Source organism: Bactrocera tryoni, chromosome 1 (genome assembly GCF_016617805.1).
Source record: "Bactrocera tryoni isolate S06 chromosome 1, CSIRO_BtryS06_freeze2, whole genome shotgun sequence".
Taxonomy (NCBI): Eukaryota; Metazoa; Arthropoda; class Insecta; order Diptera; family Tephritidae; genus Bactrocera; species Bactrocera tryoni.
This window is the reverse complement of record NC_052499.1, coordinates 29,141,107-29,163,867: the sequence shown is the minus strand read 5'-3', so window position 1 is coordinate 29,163,867 and position 22,761 is coordinate 29,141,107. Positions and strand designations below refer to the sequence as shown.

At 39.6% G+C, this 22,761-nt stretch overlaps 1 protein-coding gene across 2 annotated transcripts in view; it reads left to right on the top strand.

Moving 5' to 3' along the window:
- LOC120782530 (zinc finger protein 704) overlaps nt 1–22,761 on the top strand; it is a 284,131-nt gene that overhangs the window by 174,414 nt on the left and 86,956 nt on the right. The window lies entirely within an intron of this gene.

Below are 22,761 nucleotides of genomic sequence, written 5' to 3'. Positions count from 1 at the left end.
TTATGCTGCCATGTACACATGTATGTATGTACATAAAATTTAATCCACAATCACACGCAAAGGCAGACATAGATAAACGCTGGTAATGTTTTTATGGAGCATACACCACTGCCTACATATACATGTACATATATACATAAATCACATATGTTGGTATGTATGTGTTTTTATATACGTAGAAAAAGTGCGTGGGTGCCGTTGGCGGAAAGGTTCGCCCTAAGCGCGCTCACTATCAACAGCACACGCACTCAGCAGCACAAGCAAATAACTGTATTTTAGTTATCACAGACTATTTACATGCTTGTTGTTGCTGTCGCTAACGACTTTTCGCATATTTGGTATGAATAGTCGCGACTTGGCGACGTCAAAAGCATCCAATGGCATGCAAGGGCGCACTTACTTTTTAGATACATTTACATATGCATATACATATGTACATATGTATGTATGTATGCGTGTGAGCAAATTCTTGTTTGCGTTAGTGTAATTATTTTCCTTTGGTTATTAACGGCAGAGTGTTGCGGCGTTAACCAGAAATCGATAGCCAAACTTTTTGCAGTTCTCTAATTTTATTAAAAAATATTTAAATATAAGTATGTGTATGTATGTATGTAGCTATGTAAAAAGCTTTTTATTAAAGCAGTGTTGTAATAAGAATTCTATTACGTCGCGAATTGCTATCTAATCTGACGCAAACATGGACAACTTATATATGTATGTATGCATGTACATATATACTGTATGTTATAGTTAACAGCATTTAAGTCACACGCCAAACTTGGCGGGCGTACGTTGTCGGAGCCACTCGCTTTGATAAGCCGCAGGCTGCCCTTTCGTACAACCGCACTGTCAGTGGCAAAGTCTGAATTTACTCAATCGCTTTGATTGCTATTCGATTTGCCAGCTTATATACGCTGCTGCTCCTCTTCAACAAGCGTTCAGCAGACGTTGCGTCGCTACTGGCAAAGCATTTTATTCGAATAGTAGAAATACAAACAAAGCCAAAACAAAAAAATGCAAAACTTCCAAGCGAAAATAAGAAACTGAAATTTTTGCTAGAAAGGCGTCGCATGCGATTGCGATTAGAACGCTGTCGCGTGATAAGCGCGCCAGCGCGTACTTGTGGACCTACTTTGGTACATTAGAATTGCAATTTTGTGTGCCTTTGTGTGTATATGTATGTATGTATATGCGTTATCTGGACGTCTGTGTGTCGGCTATTTGAAAACTGATTAGCAAAGCTGCTTCGTAATTAAAATAACAACAATAATAGCAATATGATCGGCGTAAAAACTACTAGCGAGCACTGTGAATTGAAGTCTGAACTTGCGCTCTTCTGCGCACCCGCCCCACTACAACTACACGCAGCCGTATTTATGCAAATATTTATGTCTGCTTTGAATGGCACATGCAATTAATGGCGCTACTGCATCGACTACAAACATATATGTAGTTACATATGCAGACATTTATATATGTAGGTTGCTAGAAGGCGGCGAGGCATTGAGCCGAGGATGCTATTGTTCGAATGCCGGCCACGTTCTAAATTGATAACACGCAGCAGTGGCTCATAAATAAGCGAATAAATGGAGCAGAAATTGCGTTTGACAATTACGCATACTTTTTAACCAAGTACATGTGTGTGTGGGTTATGCGTAGTGCGTACATCTCAGCAGATTTGGTAGAGTGTGGCAAAATGCTTTACATATACTGTGCTTTCTGCCTCCTTTGTATGACATTGTGTTTCCATTTAAAAGGAGTTCTTCGAAAAAAATTTAGAACAACCACGAGGAATTCCTAATCAATAAAATAAGCACAAAATAAAGACATGCGCTGTATTTTATATACTATGGATATACTTATTAACTGTTTTGAATTTGAATATACTCTATTTCCTACTGTTACTACTTTAACCGTGGTCTGATTTTACGCTTCTATGAAAGGCGATTTATGTACGAATGTGAGAAGTAACTGCATAATACCGTATATTAAAACTCAATCTGCAATTTGAAAAACAAAATTTCAAATAAAAGAATATAATTAAAGAAACTATTAATTAATAATATATCGGCCTATTTTTCGATAAATAAATAAATTCAGTTACTATATTATTTTATTCAAATAATTTTAAATTCGAAAAAGTTTCTTCTAATTACTATTTTATATTATTTTACTACAATTTACATTCCCCATTGAGACTCTCTCGTTAGTTACTGCGATTTCTATACCAGCGATGCCAATATTGAAACGCCTTTTATTATATTACTAATATTTTTTTTTTCAATATATTTTATTTATTAATACTGTTATTTTTTCACAATATTATTTTTGTTGTAAAATTCACGTCGAGAAGTTGTTGTTGACAACGCCGTGCTTTATTATTGTTTTGACTGTTGAAGCGCTTTGAATATTCACTCTGTATGTATGTATGTATGTAAGACAGTCGACAACTACTTGATTGAATAAGGCACTTCTAGCAGTATCGCTTGTTGTCTACTATTCCTGACGTTTGCTGGCGTATGCGGAAATAGCAAATTAATTTTCGCACACATACAAACAAGTGTACTACACACGCATACATATAAGCACGATTTTATTAGTAGAGAAATGTGTGTGCGAATTCATTCGTTTGGCGAACATGATTTTTATGTTTTTGTTTTGCTACATAGGCGCTAATAAAAGAAACAACTAAAACAACAACAGCGCGGCCACACTTCAAATCGCCAATTGACTTTGAGTTGATTGCGCATACACGCAGCGCTACGCAGCGGCTGACGCGATTACACATACATACATATGCACATGCATACTTATATGCGTACATACATATATATGTATATACAAAATTTTTATCTGGCAGATACCCGTCATTTGGCTCAACACTTTAGGATGCGGCGTCACAAACGCTGCTGACATACAAAGAAATACAAATAAAAACAGCAAAAATTTAAAACCAGTCCAAATAAAGAATTAAAAACCAAAAATAATGGAAACCGCTTAGCCAATGCTAAACGCTGTTCATGCTCACGCTGCTGTGGCGGCTTAGGCGTATACGTAACTATTATTAATATTTTTTTTTCGACGCAATTTTTATTGTCGATTTCGTCATTGACCTCCCGCACAGAACAAGTGCAAAACAAATAATTTTGCAGGCGCACACTTTCAAGTAATTCCCGCGTAAATATTTTGAAAGCGAATTTCCAACTTCCACAGTTAAAGCGCCAGCGTAGCACACATAAATACACACATACAGCCGATTGCGCATATCATAAGATCCGCGTTGAAAAATAAAAAACGTCACCAGAATTCATGGAAATTTACGACGCTTGAACGCTCGCCACATCGCTGTTTTTTCCATGCGCGAGGTTGTGTGCCTGCGCTCACTCGCTTGTTTGTTATTTATTATTATTATTGTTATTGATGATTTTTTGAATTTTTTCGCTGCCTCGCAATCGCCGGGGACTTTTGCGCCTAATTTTTGTTTTCGCACTAAAAGTTTCCACGCAAAACACAAATTTGTCACGAAGTATTTACAACGAAGTGGTCTTTTGCGCGGCTATCATGTAAGCAGGTCGGACCCGTGGCGCAAGTTACGTCGTCTATTGCGTCAACTACCACATCAGCTACACACCAAGTTAAGTTTAGGAAAACCAAGTCTTCGCTTGGAAGTTTAATCACAATTTTTACTTGTTATTTCTTAAAATCGCGCTGTGTTAATATGACATTTATATTTATGTTTTTGTGGTCGTTGTCGTTGTCGTTGTCGTTTGTAAAATCATTTCGCCTGATTATAACCTTCGTGCAAACACCCACCTAAAACCACTTCATTACAATCTGCACATTTGCAGCGCGTGCGAAGGCCAACCACTCGCTACTCGCTCTGGCTCTCACCCAGCCAGTTTCCAGCAGTGCAAAAAGCGCAATCTCGAAATCTCCTACAATTACCCGCATTTAACTATTATGCATATATGTACATATATGTACATATATAGTATACGATAAAATTATAAAGTCTACATAAGTTTCTAAGCTGTAACGTGCGCGGACTTAAGCTCTTAAGTAATTATCAGCTGGCACTGCTTCATTTCGCTCTACGCCAAGCGGAGCTGATTGTAATTTGAAAAACATTGCAAATTGCGGTGAATTTCCAATCAGCTTTGCCGCGAACTAGTCTGGCGAGCAACAACATTAGAAGCTGGCCAGCTGACAAGCACTCGATTTCCTTGTAGGCTAAGCGAAGTGCGGCAATTGGTCCTTGCATAAGTGCAAGAGCCTGTGTGTTGTCTAATTATTGCAACAACAATGCCAATGCACGCGTAAAAAGTCGCATAATTTGTTGTAATATTTCTTTTGATTTCTGTTTGGTTTTCTAATAATGGTTGACAGCGGCGTGCGAATAATAACTCGCAGCCGACTTCTCATACATACATACACACAGAAGTGCGCAAATAAATATTAGCATTGTAATAATTACCTCGTAAATGATCGATGGCAATAGCAACTGCCGGGACAACAATTACCGGCCAGCAATGCCAACCGCAAGCTGGCTGAACAAAAAGCGCGAGAGCTCTAAGTCGAAACAAAAACAATTATATAAGAAAGTCGGCATTTGCAGTGTGCTGCACCCATTTGTGAACCAACAACAAAAACAAAAGCATTTGCATTTACAGCGCAATAAGCGTGTAGATGCAAATACAGCAGGCGTTCGCTTACTAGAATCTTCAAAACAAATGCTACACTTTTCACATAATACATATTACAACAACAAAAATTTAAATTACGTTAAAAAGAATAATATAATGTTTTAAATATTTAACAACAACATGGTGTGCACGCCTATATGATTCCCCCCGATATGCATTTTCTGATTTAATTTTAGATTTAATGGCTTTCGTTCCAATTCGCGGGTGTTTACTGTACACGTGTGTCTGTAAAAGTGCCGGCAGATAAATAAACATAAAATTGCCTTACGAACACTGTAGGAAGCAACTACCTACAGTAGAACAAAAAGCCATTTAGAAATAGAGCAATACTATGCCAATCAAATGCACAAAATAAAGCAGTTTGGAATAAGAAAATAAATTTTAAAATTTGCACTTCAAATAATTTAAAAAATTTTATTAAATTAGGTTAAACAAAATGTAATAAGCTAATAAAAAAAAAAGAAAAAATGTTAAGTTTGTCTACGCCGAAGCTATAATACGCTTCACAAGTACATTTCGTATAAAAGAAAAAGAATACAAAAAGAAAATTACTTGATTTCGATCGATAAGTTCGCTTGACAGCTATGTTTATGGTATAGTTGCCTTGAAAAATATGAAATTGAAAGTTTCGTCAGGATATCTCGTCAAATTAAAAAGTTTTCCATAAAAGACTGGATTTTGAGCGATCGGTTTGTAGGCATTTTTTTATTCTTCGTTAAATTCGAAGCACTTCTATTCATACAACAGCGTCAAAGTCAAATGCGAATCTTTATAGCATCTCTAGACACTTGTGCATCCATGAAATATCGTTAACACAGTTAGATTAACGCCTAACCTCCAACGGTTGCTGCTCACACACAACCACACACATTTATACCCACCAACGAGTACACGTTTTTACGTTGCAGTCAGTGTTTTAAGTGTGTAAACAACACGCCATCACGAAACGTCACTGAAAAAACAACAACAATAGAAACGTATGCATTTATATTTGCTTTTGAAAAGCGTTTTTGCTGTGTAATAAACTATTTTTGACGTCACATTGCAAAGCGCACTCAACGGCAACAACTCATTTACGCTGGCACTTCCTACGTCGCACGCCTCTCACACATACTACGCCCGTTGTATGTATGTATATATGTATGCACAAATTGCATCATAAGTATTTTTTATGACCCGAATGCATCGTTAATTGAATTTAGGTCAGAATTTATGTTGTGGCAGTTACATGGCTTGTTGTTGTAGTTGCTGTTGTTTTGTGGTTGCAATATACAACATAATTGCACATAACAATATTAAAACATAATAGATCTCAAAGTCAAAAGTTGCGGTGGTTGAGCATACCTTGAGACTTGTGAGCTTTTATATATTTGTGTGTATGCATGTGTGTGTAGGCCTTTTGTACTTGTGATAATTCGTGCGCGAAGACTTAGCTGTGAAACTGATTTACGTCACTGTAGAAAATTTTTGGAAATAAAAATTAAAAAAAATTGTTTGTATACATATATATATTTATTAATCTCAAATTTATTTTTTTAAAAAAATCAATATTATTTGAAACAAAAAAAATAAAAACTTTAATATTTGAAAATATGAAAAAAATTAAAAATCAAATAGTGAAATTTTGAAAAATAAAAATTTAAAAGTTAATTAATATAAATCTAAAATTTTATTTACTATTTTTCCTTTTATTTTCATAGAAACACAATTTCCTAAAAAAAAACACAAAATATAAAAAACAATATTATATGTAATAAAAATTAAAATAAATTTTTTTTTAAATTTTTGTGTGTATTTTTATTAGTCTTCATTTTATTTTTAGAAAAAACAATGAATATTCTTTGAAAAAAAACATAAAATATTTAATATTCTTTGAAAATATCAAAAAAAAAATAAAAACTAAATATTGACAAATTTTAATTTTTTATTAATAATTTTTCTTTTATTTTTATGGAAGCACAAAATCCTACAAAGAAGAACCAAAATAAAATATTGAAAAAATTAACAATTTTTGAAAATAAAAATCAAAATTATTTATAAAAAACAATGCGTATATAGTTTTAAACAGCGTCCATTTTTATCAGAAAAAATATTTTTTCATGCAATATTAAAATCTAATTAACATTTTCATTATTGGTTGTGTGATGAAACATTTATCCGCTTGCATTTTGCAAACAAGTTTGCATTGCGTACCGTTACTACGAATGCGTTACAATAACTTGTATTTACTTTCGATTTTTCAATTAACATTTTTGCAATTGACCCACTTGCGCTTACGAGGCTTGTACGCCACATCAATACACTCGCACACATGCACACTTGTGACTTATGACAAATCAAGCGCTGCATTATTTTGTTGGTATGCGCTGCCACTCTTTGCCACTTTTATGCTGTAATTTGTGGCCTCTGAGCGACTAACTAATGCAAAATCAATTGTTCGCGCTAATCATCGGCAAGCAGCGTCGAAAATGTTTGCTGAAATTGGTTGGAGCGCCCCGGGCGCATGCGCCCAAACGACATTCGAAACAATCAGTCATTAGATTTAATGGCTGTTTAAGAAATTGCACATACATGAGTGCATATGTATATGTGTTTGTAAACATTTTTATACACACATCGACACATCGACACTCGAACAGCACGAACATGTTCGGCTAGCCAAATTTTGGTTCCATTAAGCGCTTACTTGCCTCCAACTAACTTCAAGGTGAGGTAATGAAAGACCAAATTGCGACAACAGCAACAAGCATAATTAAAGTCTTTACCGTGGTGCATTCTAATGTTGCCTCAACAAGCTACTTAAGTGTGTATAAAAGTTTAAACAAGAGAAAAATTAAATTCCAAAAAGGTTATACTCGAAAACAAAATATATAAAAAATAGTGGCCAGCGAGGGCAGACACTTAAGCGAACGCTGCAAAGCTGGAAAGCCCTTCATCGGATCGTTTGTGCTGCCACGCAGATAAGCCAGCGTGCAGTTAGCTAAACTAAAAGGCCACAAACGCTGAAAGTCTCGATGAGGAAAAGCCCCGACTGCCTTAACACGCGCTTAAGCCGCGGCTGTGGGGGATTGAAGGCGCGCTGCAGTCGTGTTGGCGCTAGGCAGGCTGGTTGCATTTGCAACTGCTTTGTGGCATGCCACCAGCACATTACTGCAGCATGCCGTGGCGATTTGACGGCTGACTGTCGATTTGGCCGTTGCTTGTTGTTGTCGCAAATTACCCAAATTCACAAACGTGACACGGCCATTTGCGTTAAGCTGTCAGTGGCTTCGACAGCTGCATTGACGCGCGTGTGCATGTGTGTGAGCGCATGCACCGTTAGTTGGCCGTCACTCACTCAGCGAGCAGAGCTTTAAATACGTATTTATTTTGGCTTATTTCATTATTTGAATCGAGATTTATCTTAATTAGGAGGCAGGGTTGCGCAAAATCTCGGTTAAGACAAAATGAGTAGACTCAAGTGGCTTTATACATATACATACGTTTACATGAGTATATGTGTATGTGTCACCTTTTGTAGACATAAAACTGAATGCCTTCATTTGGTTTGCATTCAAAAGCATAAAGTTTCCATCTTCACCCGTTGCCGCAGCTGTTCAATTTGCTCAACTTACACACACACATGCACAGAAACCCATTGAAATGCGATTATGCATGCAACAGCGTCTCTTGTGGCTGCAATATGACTGCTTTTGCTTTGCATTTCACTCCAAAGCTCCACGCAAATCACACAACAATAATTCGTCTCAGGAAAGCGCAACTGCGGCCCACACTGCTGCAGCATTATTGCTGCAATTTGCAATTCCACAATATTTTCCTTTTCCTATTTTCCACTTACGAATTCTGTCCACAGCAAAGTATGGCAGCGAAATGTCGGCCGCCACAGTTCGGACGTACAACTCAATCACATGATCCTTTTGCGAAAAACAGCAAGCGCTTGCTTAGAAAATAGGTTGGCGAAAATTGCGCAGCCAAGATTGAGTGTTGCGCTGCCGATGCGGCTGACTATTTTTTCAGCTGACTGTGCCACATGTCTCAATTATGGCTGACCGAGTGAGAAGCCGCGCCGATGATGATGTTGATGATGATGGTGATAATGGTGACGCCGGTGCTGCAGCGGCTGACGAAAAGCTGATTTGCAATAATTCCATTGTCGGATTCCGAGAATTTGCCATATTGATTTGGTGAAATCTATACAATTGCGGCTCAATTGACATAGAAAACACATTTGTTGCATGCAGCATGCATAATGCTAATCTATGTTTGCATGTATGCACACCGCAGCTATTTGTAACATGCATACATGCATATACGACGGTTGTTTGACGAAATCCTCGGGGAAATATTTTTATCACGGGCCAACACTCTGCCGCCCTGCGCGACGCAACACGCAACGCGCATTCATGAACGCCCGGAAGGTGCACACACAACAGGCCAGCCAAGCGTTGGGTAATTGCATGTGCGCGCGGCAGCAGCGACTCGAATGCGATTTGCATCTCATCTGCCAAATCTGCCAATTGCCACGGGCAATGCAACTTGCGCGAGTGATGCGTCGCCAGCGCCGACAGCGCAGCAAATTGAGTTTTCAACTTTCAACCAAATGATTTATGCAACGCAAAGCGGTAGCAATCTGTAAATAAACGGCGAAACCTTTATTAGTCAACGGAACATGAGCAAGACATGAGGCTTAAATTGTTAAAAAAAATTTCTATAAAACAAAATACAATAAAAATTATAACAGTAAATAAAATATTAAAAAAATAAAATTAGAAAAGAAGTATGGCGGATCGTTTGAAATGTGGCCTAACCTAACAAAATGTAATATCATTAAAAATAATAAATTAATTAATTATTAATAGTTCATTTTCATTCCACAGAAGCTAAAATATCCTTTGCATTCGAGAACTTGTTTTGGTCGACCAGTTTGTGTGGCAGTGTCACATACATACATACATATATGCTAAAGTGGCCCGATTTAAACCATTTCTTCGGAGACTATGCCGTTGTCTTAAACAATAAATCGAGCCAAACTTTGTGAAGATATCTCGTCAAACTGAGGAACTATTTCGTGTAAATAGAGATAGACAGGCGGAGAGACAGTCGGGCATGACAAAATCGACTGAGCTCATCACGCCAATCATTTATATAAATATATTATAGGGTCTGCTATATTTCCTTCAGACTTCAGTCAGAATATCCATACTTATACATATGTCTAGGTCTATGCGTAAAGTATTAAATTAGTATAAAACTATTTCCTAACCTCAATCAAGTTAATTAAGTACTTTACATTACAAATTTCTACCGCAATTAGTCTTTAGTTCTCGCGAATTTCCAAGCATTACTCGCTCGCCACATAACCGTGTTCACGCCGCAAGCCTAGCAGGCGGCCACACACTACGATTTTCTCACGGCACTTGAGCATGGAATATTTTGCAGCGGCATAAAAACTACTATTTATTTCATAAACGCGGGCATAGTGCGAATACCAACTCTCCACCGGCAGACGCAATGACTTTCAATGAGGCCTAGCCACAGCAGAGCAGGCAGCCTTAGTGCGCTTGCTATGGTTTATTTATAAAAATCATACATTAACACACACTCCTTCTTGCAATAATATCTATATACATATCATATACGATATAGTATATAAATATATATATACAGATATATATCGTGTATGTATGTTAGCGCGCGTGCATTGTGTGGCTTGCCTGTGGAAAAACCTGACAGCCGCCAAGCAAGGCGTTTGAGCCGCGTCGGCTACCGCCTCAGTCAACGTCTGTAGTTAACGGTAAATCGGCGCATATCTCAAGTCGGCAACGAGTGTAATGCGTAAGCGTAGAATGGGCGACTGAGCGAAGCCGGCAACCGGTAATTTGCAACGAGAGGCGAATAAGGCAGGCCAAGTAGACAGGCTGGCAGAGGCTAACAACTGGTGGCCGCAGCCCTGAATTTGCCGCAAATGATTCGTGATTCTCATAGTTCTTCTTTCCACTTGAATTCTAATTATTATTTTGATTGCGTGTGCGTTTGCGTTGCGCGAGTGTGTGTTGCCGCATTAGTACCGCTATGCGTTGCACGCTGCATTGTACATACCGCTTGTATGTAGGTTGGTATACTTTCCGGCTGTGCGCGCGCTGCATACAAAGCACTGTAGAGCGTGTAGAGCGTAGAGTGCGCGCAGCTGCGGGTTGTGAGCGCGGCAACTGGCGGCTAAACAAGGTGTTAACTGGGGCGTCTAGCTTGGCGGTGTACATACCGTAATGCACGTACATTTGTTTTCTAGTTTTATAGTCCGCGCTGTGTTCTTTATAAGAAAAGTGGGCTGATCTGCCCATACAGGAAACCAGCGACGGCCCAGCAATCAAATTTCATTTTAGCGCTGATTTCCTTACTGCTGCTGCCACTACAAAAGCGCAAATACTTACCTGGAGAGTTAGCCAATTCTTACACAAATGCAAAATAAAATGTCTTTGAACAAAAAGCGTAGAGGCATGCCACAACGGCCAAAGGAAGTGTGGCGTTTTGCCGCGCGCTTGCATTTGGCAACTTTGGCAAGTGGCTTCGAAATCTGCAAAATGTAGGTGCGGCTGCAATATGCCACCAATCAACTGCCACTTACTTATGCATGCACTTCAGGTTTGTTGCATGTGGCACACTGACGTCTAAACATGGCTGCGAGGGACAACGCCTGCACCTTGTGGTTTGCCGCAGTCGCAACTTTCTTCCCAGCACTCGCTTTGCTGCTAAAGCTCTACTGTTTGCTTAATTTTCTAGCCTAACGGACAGCAGAGTTTGCGGTGAGGCAGCAATGCTGAGCGCTGTGGAAAAGCAAGAAAAGCAAGTTGAAAATAAAACACGAATAAAACAATAGCGGCAACTCTGGCAAAACAGTTAAAAAATCAAAAACAACAACATTGTCGTATGCATCCATACATGTCAAATGCGCCAACCACCAACTGCTGCACCTTCCACACGAGTGAAATCAACAACATTACAACCACAACACCACACTTACATGCACAGCCGCACCGGCCCTTCTTCGACAGTAATTACTTTTGGCTTATTGCCAATATTTCTGCGCCTCTTTGGGTCAGCAATACTTATACATACATTGTGTGTATATGTATTTACATATGTATGTACCTACTTATTTTTGTACAAAGCTGTCGCAGCGCCTCCTCAAGTTCAAGTTAAAAGTACACGGTGGCGACACGACAGCCAAAAACCATCACTTGGTTTCCATTGCATGCGTTGAGCTTCAACATATATATATATAATATATAAACATTTGTAAATAACAGATTTTGGTTAGACTTTGCGTTAGAGTTTAAGATCGATGTGGTCTAACTCATCTAATGCTATTACCACACATATTTATGGCAGACAAAAAATCAAAATATGCCACAAAACTGCACCGAAGCTATACCACCCTTTACATGTAAATTCTTTTATAGCAAAAAAGGGTATAAAAGTATCTTTAACTTGACTTTGATAGAAGGGTTTGAATGGCAGCTATATGTTATAGTGGCCCTTGTCATCTGTTCCGATAAAAGAGAGATTAAGGAGTAAAGGACTAGTGCAAAATTTCAAATCGATTTCTGGAAAACTGAGAGACTAGTTAATATATCTTTAACAAACGTGGAGCAAATGCTACAGTCACGCAAGTAAATTACGCGTTTGAATCACAACAATACCATAAAGCAAAGCAAATTCAACATGGGCAACAACTGCGAACATTGCTTGGTCCAAAAGACTCGGTATGCGGGCGAAAACCAAATACGCACGCAAAACGCGGGCGTGCTTTGAACATAAGCACACACACATACGAGGCTAAGAGCATACAAAAAGTGCGTAGTAATAATGGAGGCAGAAAACATTGTATCAATAAAGTGGTTACCCAAAACAAGAAAAAAACAAAGCAAAAATGAGGAAAACGAAAATAGAAACCCGCTGATAGCTGGCATGAATTAATAAGCCAACTTGGCACGCAGTCGCAGCCAGATTGCCGCAGACGCGCGATCAACAACGCTTGAAAAACAAAATCACAATTCAGTTGAAAAAACGAACGCAGTCGAATGTAAACTAGCAAACGAAGTGCCAGCGACAGCTACAAGGCAACCGCTTTCTCAATTGGCAATGAGTCCAAAGACGACCAAAAGCTTAAAATTGACGAAAAAACCCAAAACTCAAAAGTTACGCACTCAAAATTAAATATACTTATCTTGGGTGTGCATGTATGGGTGTACGTAAACGAACCGGCATGCCACGCACTGGGCATAGCGTCTTGATTGCTCACTCGCCGGCCACGAAAAATGTATCTCGCTCACACACGCGCCGCCTATCACCCCGCGACACACTTTACAGTTAAGTTGCGACGAAGCGAAAAAAACACCTCGAATGTCGAGCACCCAAATGCGTTGCCAAAATATGCAAAGCAAAAAATGTGCGAGGCTGCCCAACTGTACTCGAAAAGCTTATCTGCCTAGCGCACACACCCGCTGACACGCAGTTCAGACCACTTTCGCGTTCACCTGCTCAACGCCGCTAGTGCGTAGCGCGCGCTCAGGGCCAGTACCGCTGCCGCGCTGCTCCTACTATGGCATACCAGGCGGCGCTGCCGATTTCACACTTCCGCTTTACTTGTGCGTAACTACGCGCCATATTTAGTGTGAGACAACTCATCACGAGCAAAGGCAACAACAAGAGCAATAGTAAACTAAATAACACACTTTTATAGCTCATTGTTTGTTTACGTTTGCGCGGCACAAAAGAGATACGAAGTGAATACACATACTCACTTACACTTACCGTTGTACATATAAGACTAAAGGTAGGCTTATACTACATAAGCACATATGTATGTATGTATGAATTTTTATTATACCCTGAACAGGGTATATTAAGTTTGTCACGAAGTTTGTAACACCCCGAAGGAAGCGTCGGAGACCCTATAAAGTATAAAGTATATATAGTATGTTGAGCTGAGTCGATTTAGCTATGTCCGTCTGTCCGTCCGTCTGTATATATACGAACTAGTCCCTCAGTTTTTAAGATATCGTTTTGAAATTTTGTAAACGTCATTTTCTCTTCAAAAAGCTGCTTATTTGTCGGAACGGTCGATATCGGACCACTATAACATGTAGCTGCCATACAAACTGAACGATCGGAATCAAGTTCTTGTATGGAAAACTTGCATTTGACAAGATCTGTTCATGAAATTTGGTATGCATTATTTTCTAAAGCAACAATGTAATCTCATTGTTCAGATCGGCTCACTATAGCATATAGCTGCCATACAAACTGAATGATCGGAATCAAATGCTTGCATTGGAAACTTCCTCATTTGACAATATATTATATCTTCACGAAATTTTGGTATGAGTTATTGTTTATAGAAATAATGTAATAATGAAAGAAATTGTTCAGATCGGCTGACTATAGCAGCCATACAAACCGAACGATCGGAATCAAGGGCTTTTTTTAGAAAACTTTCGCATTTGACGTGGTATCTTCACGAAATTTGACATGGATTACTGCTTCAGGTAATAACATAAATCTCCGAAAAAATTGTTCAGATCGGATTACTATAGCATATAGCTTCCATACACCTGGATACATAGTCACTAAAAGAAATACACCTGTGAAGGGTACATTAGCTTCGGTGCAGCCGAAGTTAACGTTTTGTCTTGTTTTATTTTTTCATTGCCAATTTGTTGTGAATTGGCTCGTAAAAGCTTTCATTCAAAACTAGAAATATGCGAATTCGGCCAAAAGCTACAATTTCGCTTTTTTGTTGCTTTTACGCTCCACATTTGGCATGAGTGGCATTTATTTATTTTGTAGTTTCTTTTTGGTAATTTTTATTACCAACTCGTGGAGCTGTGTGTACCTATGAAATTATAGTGTCTCTAAGAAATTGTGTCACGCGGCCAGCACCTCAAACTACAACAACAAAACAGGTCTTGTCAGCGCTCGACGCATTTTCGGCTGTCACTGTTGACGCTGGTCTGGCTGCGAACTCTTGATTTCTATGCACCGCGCTGACGATTCCCAGCTTATTAAACAGTTATGCGTTTTTATACCATGAATAGGGTACATTAAGTTTGCAACGGTGTTTGTAGCACCCAGAAAGAAACGTCGGAGACCCTATAAAGTATATATGTATATATACTTATATATAGTATAAATGATCGATTCAGTCATGCCCGCCTATCTAAATACACGTGAACTAGTCGCCTAGTTTACGAGAAATCGATCTGAAATTTTGTACACGTATTTCTCTTCCCATGAAATCGATAATTTGTAATAATCGCCAACATCGGACTGCTAAAGCATATAGCTGTCACACGAATTGATTGATCAAAAACAAGTTCTTGCGTGAAAAACTTTTTTATTTCACAATAATCTTCACGAAATTTGGAACAGAATATTTTTCAAGGCAACGCTACAGTCTCCGAACATACTTATTGTTCAGATTGTACACTTAAGTGCGACTTTAAGAGCTTTGCATTATTTTGATAAAAATGAGAGCTCCATACTACAAACCGATTGATATTTTCTGGAGAATTTTCAACTGTGAATATGTTCAAAATATAAAATACTTAAGTGTAAATAATGTGTGTGAGGATTTTCTTTTCCTAAAATTGGTAAAAAGCTTTTCGTTGTCTAAAGATTATTGCACAGCGCTGAGTATATCCCTCAGACTGAATTTAGTGGAACAGAACACCAAAAGAAAATAAAGTTCTATAATATGTATGTATTTATACGTATGTATATGTATATAAACTTTGTAAGTTGACAACTCGATAGTGCGACAGGAAATCGCACCCACTCCAACGGCGTCGAGTACCGCTCAAAACTAAACAAATATACATACACATAGAGGGTATATAAGTGCGATAAATAAGCGCACAGCACGCAACTGTCAAAAAACCGAAGCAAGCGACAAGAACAAAACTGCTACAACAATAACACAAAATCAACAAACAAAACTAACCTCAATACAAGTGTCAAATACAACAACACCAAAGCGCACTTAGTAACCAATGAGTAAATATACATGTAGAAGTGAGTAAAATGCTAATTGAAATAAAAACACAAGTGACAACCGCAACTAAAGTTCCAAATTAACGCTTTCAACAACGCACACCGACGAGACAATATGATGCACATAAAATACATATACTATACATTCATATACATGCTTATATCCAATGGCCTAGCATTATTTTCATAAAGATATATATTTACACGGGCGTGTTTAACGTCAACTGCGATCAACAACAAGTGTAACAAATAGTTCCCTTTTGCAGAGCCAGACTCACTAGCTTGCCGCATGCAACACTGGCGATCGCACACAGCGGCCACATATGACAAACGACAACAAGCAAATATTTTGCGTGCGCACTCTCGTACATATCCATATCGTTATCATACATATACATATGTATGTACTCATATTTGTGCGAATGTGTGAGTGTATGTGTAACAGCGGCAAATCGCTCGCTGGCGACTGATAAGTAAATTTGCAAAGTGGGTTAAATCAATGTTTGGCCCGCGAGAATTTTAACACGCGCATGCAACAGCCAAAACTAGAGCGCAAGACTGCGAAGCACAACAGCAACAACAACAACAACCGGTGACAAATGGAGTTCAACTTGATTGCAGCCGCCAACTCCTGCCTTGCATTCCTGTGGCACAGACATTTCCGCCGGCGTGACAAGCAAGTGCGCGACTTCCGCAGAGGCGGTATAACAGTACTTGCATACACTCGCACACATACGTATGAAACGGCATATACGGATGTAGGCATGCCAATATGTGTTTCTGTTGCACGTTGACAGCTGAGATAATCAATATTTGCCATTTCGTTGCGGCAACATTTCCGCTTTGCTTGCGTGGTCACCGTCAAAGACACTGAAAAATATTTAAAATATTTTTATAGTCACTTATGTATATGCATATACATATACATATATACAAATATTTGAATACACTGTTGTTGTCAAATGAGTTTCATATGTTATATTATGAACGATAAGAAATTGTTATCGTAAACGAGAACTCTTTCACCAAAAAAAAATAAAAAATAATAATAATAATCATGTAAACTTATTATTGCGAAATAGATTGCAATCATTTAATTTATTGATTAAAGTTTGTTTTTATCTAAAAAACTATTTCTTACTGTAAACTCAGCTACTAAGCTGAAAAGCCGCCCATATCTTCAATAGCACACACACTAAAAAATGGGTATTTTTATAATCACGCCCCAATTAATCATGTAAGAGCCCGAAAGTATCAAAGTGATTAATTGCAAAACTAAATTTTTGATACGGCAACACAATCTCTTAATTATCCACTTACAAAGCAGACTTTGATTGAGCCCGAAGGTTAAAGCATGCGGAAATACGCGTAACTGTGCTTAAGATAATTTACGAAAGGCACGCTTTAACTGACGTGATCGTGTCATATTATCCGGAAGCAAAAGTTAGAGTAAAGCCAAATAAAATAAGATGCAAACAAATAAAACTTGATTGTCTATCTTTCTTTGCGTGCTTTTGCATTGACATCTGTTGTACCGGAGTTCCAAGCCAATATTCCCACTAGTTTCTTTGCACACATCGCACTTTGAATTCACAATAGTCACAAAAAACAATATTTTAGCTTTAAAGTGAGAAAGCTTTAGACTTTTAATCACCAAAACATCCTGAAAACAAAAGCATCCAACAAATGAGGAGCTTCTTGGAGAGAAAGGGAGTTGAACAAAATTTCAGATCGATATCTCTAAAACTGAGAGAGTTATACCAACTTAGAAAAAAAATATTTCGACGAACGGGTTTTCGTGCGAAAACTTATCTTATTATTTTTTGCCCACACGAAGATTTAGATCATAATGCACCACTCAAAAAACCTCTACCACTGTTGTCTTGTTCTGCCCACACCGTAAATACTTAATAAATAGTAGAAACCGTTAGTTGCACAAGATAGTAATACTCTTCTATAATACAACACAAGATCGCTCACCATAGAGAAGATACTGCCGCATTTTCATGCTACGCAAGTAGACACGTAAAAAGTGAAACCGAAACAGAAACCGAAACCGAAACTGAAACTGAAACCGAAAGTGTTTCGACTAAATTAACACGTCGCCGCGTCTGCCGGGGAGACGTCAATTTAAAAGTGAAAGTCTGTTTCTTTTTTGGACGCGCATTTAAATTTAAATTATTTTTCGGTTTTATTATTGTTGTTGCTTTCATTTATTATGCACAAAAGCCCCACACACCTATTGATTTCTTTTGGGTTTCACTAGCTTTTCGCTGAATCTAGCTTTATTTTATTGTGTTTGTTGCCGTTTGTTGTTAGAAATTTACGCGACCACTTTTAATGCGCATTTCGCTGGTGGCGCCCCGGCTGCGGCTGCCCAATGGTGCGCCAGTCAAGTGACTTCGTTGCTACAACAACTAGCAGCTCAGCAATTGAAAGATACCTTAACCGCCGTTGGTTTTGTGTTGTTGTTCTTTGGTTTATGTTAAATACACTTTTGTAGTGCAATTATGTTGCCAACAGGCTGCTTGCCCAACTCGAGACATAAATGCAACAACAATGCCAAATGCAAGCCTGGCGCTTGCCACGAGTGTACCACGGGCCACGTGCAACTTTAGAAACATGAAAAAGTTTGCTTTGTCATTTGCCACCAAAATGCCCATAATTGCCAATAATGCGCGCGTTGCAACTCAGGATTTGGTGGTTTGGCTATTATTGGCGCAGCAATTGCAGTGACTCAATCGATAATTGTCGCCGAAGTTCACTGAGTTGCATTGCGAAAACTCAAATTGGCGCCCTTTTGACAATACATTTAAGCGAAAGCGCTGCGAACGCATTGCATGCCCCACATGTGGCAAGCTATAGGGGCAGTTAGACTTCATATGGCAACGTAACCGCACTCATTGCGCTCATATGCCCGCCAATAGCGTGCAACAAGCCACTTTCATAAGCGCAATTGCAACAAATTATCATGCCACACATGCAACCATTCGCTGCACCCGAATTCAATTAAAATGCCAAATGCAATTGATATTATCAAATTATTGCCTATGAAATTACAATGCACACACACTTGTAGCCGCACACGTACACGCAGCGCAGCAGCGCGCAATTTGTGTTGCCAACACCTTTCAGTTGTGGCAGCCAGCACCGCAAGACATGAATATCAGATAATATTTGTGTGGCAAAATAAAAACAGGAAAATCAGCGCAAATCAATCACGGCGCAACAATTGGCCATAAGTTGGTAAGAATTATTGCCGCGATCAACACGACTGGCCATGCGCCGCTTGTTGCACGTTCAGCGCACGCATGCATGGATCAAGCGCGGAAATGGCTGAGTGGACGCGCGCACACGCCCGCTCAGCATGACGTCCTGCCGCAAGAGGGCACTGCCGGCTACTCGAGGCAACACAAACATGCCACTCACCCAGCGCAGTTGGTTGCCGCCGAAATGTCAGCACGCCAGCGCGCAAATAATGCCGAAATACAGGAGTCGCGTGAAAACAACACAAAATTGACTGCATTTTGCCACACTTTCTTGCGCGTTTATTTTGCGTGCACCATGTCCGCATTCGGCAATTGCATTCACACACGCACGCATTTACATGCATGTATGCCGCAGCGCTTCCCGCTTTTCGCCAATAATTGCTGTAATAAACAGCGCGTCAATGTGCCACATGCGGTGCAAATGTAGCGAGTTCAGCTGGCAATTTTCAAACGCTGCAACAACAGCCAAACATAATTGTGGCACACCACGCCAATGACGCCAACAACAACGGCGAGCGCATACAGCTAAATCCAATCAAATGATCGCAATGGCATGTGGTCGCCGAATGGCCAGCCGACTCGCCAGCGGTGAGCGACGTGTTTGCGGAAATCAAAGTTTACTTCTGCAATAGGCATAACATCAATAACGGCATAAGATATGTGCAAGACTTAGCTGAAAATTAGACGTATACAACTCGTACTCAAAGCGAAAAGCAAAGCGAACGGCGCGCACATATCACATTTCTAGCCCAACGCCAGCCGTCAGCTGCCGGCCGCCAGCATTGGGGCACTCCGTTGGCAGCCGCCGCCCGCGCCCGTCAATCATCAGCCAGCCAGCCACTTACCCCAGTCTCGGTGCCACGAATTGCAGCTATGCCACTGCAACAACAAAGCAAAAATAAAAATCAAATATAAAAAGGCAGCGCATGTGTTGCAGCAAGCGGTGCCACCATCACCGGCAACAACTTAACACAATGGCCAAAGCAATTCTTGCAACAAATGGCTACAGTCACTGCAGCGCAACTCGAATTTACTCTGCGACTTCTGTCTGCCGAATGACTTTTGCAAATGTATGTATGTGTGTCTGCGGCAGGCGGGCACTATGCCGTAATTGCGCCTTACATTCCCAAAATAACGGCATTTATTGCATGAGCGACAGCAACAAGAGGCTCAATGGCCAGCAGCAGCAAGTTTCAGTTGCGGTACGTCAAGTGGACCTCAAAACTGTTTTTGTGGCATTATAGCAAGCACTTTTGTAGGCAACATGCCGTTATGAGCTGGTCACAAAATTATATGAAATACTTCTATGCATTTGTAGCAACAAAGCACCTTAAACACCACATCAGCTGTGGCTCCTAAACTCAAAAACTGCAACTCGTGTTTATTTGTTGTTTGGTGTTTAGTAATGAGCACTACTCATAAACACGGAGTTTGTCATATGAAAATGTGCCCTAAGCACCGATTCACTAAAGTAAATGTGACATCTCCGCTAATCGTGCTGCTAATATTTGCCATAGTAAAGTCAAAGGTATCTAATCTTCGTCGGGACTAAGGTTTTCAAATTCGAGCTAAAGACGCAAGCATACAATAAAGCCTGCCTTACCATTTTCTATATACATACATACATACATACATACATACATACTTACATACATACACACATACTTATATACATATACAGCTATAAAATCGGCATAATTCTCACTTGAAATGGTCCTGCTCAACACTCGCAGAAAATGCGAAGAAGTTACGAAAATGTGCTTAGATAAACAGGCAACTATACACACACACTCACACATTGACTGACAGTGCCGCAAATACACTCAAAGTGCAGTTGTAGGTGCGAGAATGCCGCCAATGTGCCGCAAAAAAAAACAAGCACAAATGAATATATTGTCGACATTAAGCCATAACTATCGTCAGCTCTAACGGTACCTTAGTGACCGCAATACTGCAGCCAATGTCCCTGTGCGAAGACAAACGCTGCAGGCCACGAAATGTTTATAGCAAAATCGCCAAGATGCTAAGCGCGATGTGTTTGTGGCGGCTAGCTCCAAGCTAACTTCTACAGCAGGACAACTGCCATGCTGCAACAACAACAACATCTTTCGTTTTTGTAATATGTTCAGCAACATCTCACGACGCAAATAATGACGAAGCCATCAACAACGAAGAGCGCTACAACAAATACGCTGCGGCATGCACGAAATGCCCGTAAATTAGCGACGGAGAGGTGTGTTCGAGTGCTTAAGGAGTCAACAGTAAAACTTGGTAGCGAAAGATAAAATTTTATTACCACCAGCTAGAGTATGAACTCGGCTCAGCCGGTGAACGGAGTTGATAAACACACACACATGTATTTGTTTATATGGACTTTAACGCCGAAGAAGTGACTCTTAGTTTGACATTCTACTGGGCAATGCTGGGGCGCACGGCCCAAGTGCTTAAAAGAGAAAAAAACTATAGATTATAAGAACCGCATAAGCAGTGAAGTGGTTTTGCCTGTGCGCTGTTATTTTTGAAATCTACGACGTGTGCTGCTCACTGCTTTTGACCATATAATTTAGTGAAGCTTTTAAGCTCTAACAAAACAACAATAATTGTAGTGATAAATAACACGATTTCTTGACATGCCACTCGCTTAGTACCTGCCCATAAAAAAAAATAAAAAAAAAAATAAAATCACAGCCAAAAACCTATCACACTTCTCTCTTCAATAAATTCCGTTAGATAACTCAATTGAGATATCAAGGAGAAAACATTTGCGATCCACTTAAAGGTAAGAATGTTTTCGTTCTACTCTAGGACTTTCATACCGTTATAATGATACTATAAGATCATTATATAAACTTAAATAACGAAAGCTTAAATGAAATTACAGATTGTTTGGTGAACATTTTAAATGTTGTTTCAGCGTAATTCACCCTAACCCAGTAGCCATTCATTCAAACTGAGTCCCCAAACTCGTTTTAATAAATAATGCAATCAGCCACTGTAAATAACATTACTTAGAAGAACGGCAAGAAAAGCTTGCAAAAGCTTAATGGCCAATAATATCACGCTACCTTTTCTAACTCAATATTTTTTTGCATTTAAAAATAAAATGTCTGCTCCGAAATACCACAACAACAACATGCGCTGTCGCCTCCCATCACGTGCGCTGACGTACCACTGTGCGCCTCACATGCCCATACATGGCGCGCCGCCACATCCACCTGCACCACACTCAACCACAAACAGCGCAAACAACTCATCTGCTCGAGCAAACATATTGTGTCACTGGCATGAGCAACAACGCGTCATGCCTTGCGCAACCCACTAACCCCACCCAACAGCGGCGCACCGCAAACACTGGCATACAATCAAGCACGCGCACTCACATACACACTCTCCAAACATTCACATACGCACTCCTTCAACGCAAATGACTTTCCGCTCAGCCGCTTTGAGGTTTGTATGCCGCGGCGATAATTATTTTTAGTGCCCAAAATGACTCAAAACAATATTATTGCGCAAGGTCAGTGAGCGCCTTGAAAAGTAGCGGGGGTGCACATACCAGCCTACGTCTTGCAAAAGAAACAAAGTGAAATATTTTAACCAAACATTCGCCTTGTATTATGCAGGCATGCCTGTGGCTGAGTATGCGCGCGTTTGTATATGTAGTAGTGGGTTTCGGCTGGCTTTAACTGGAGTGAAATTCGCAATGGAATAAATTTAAAAAGAAAAAGGTTAAATAC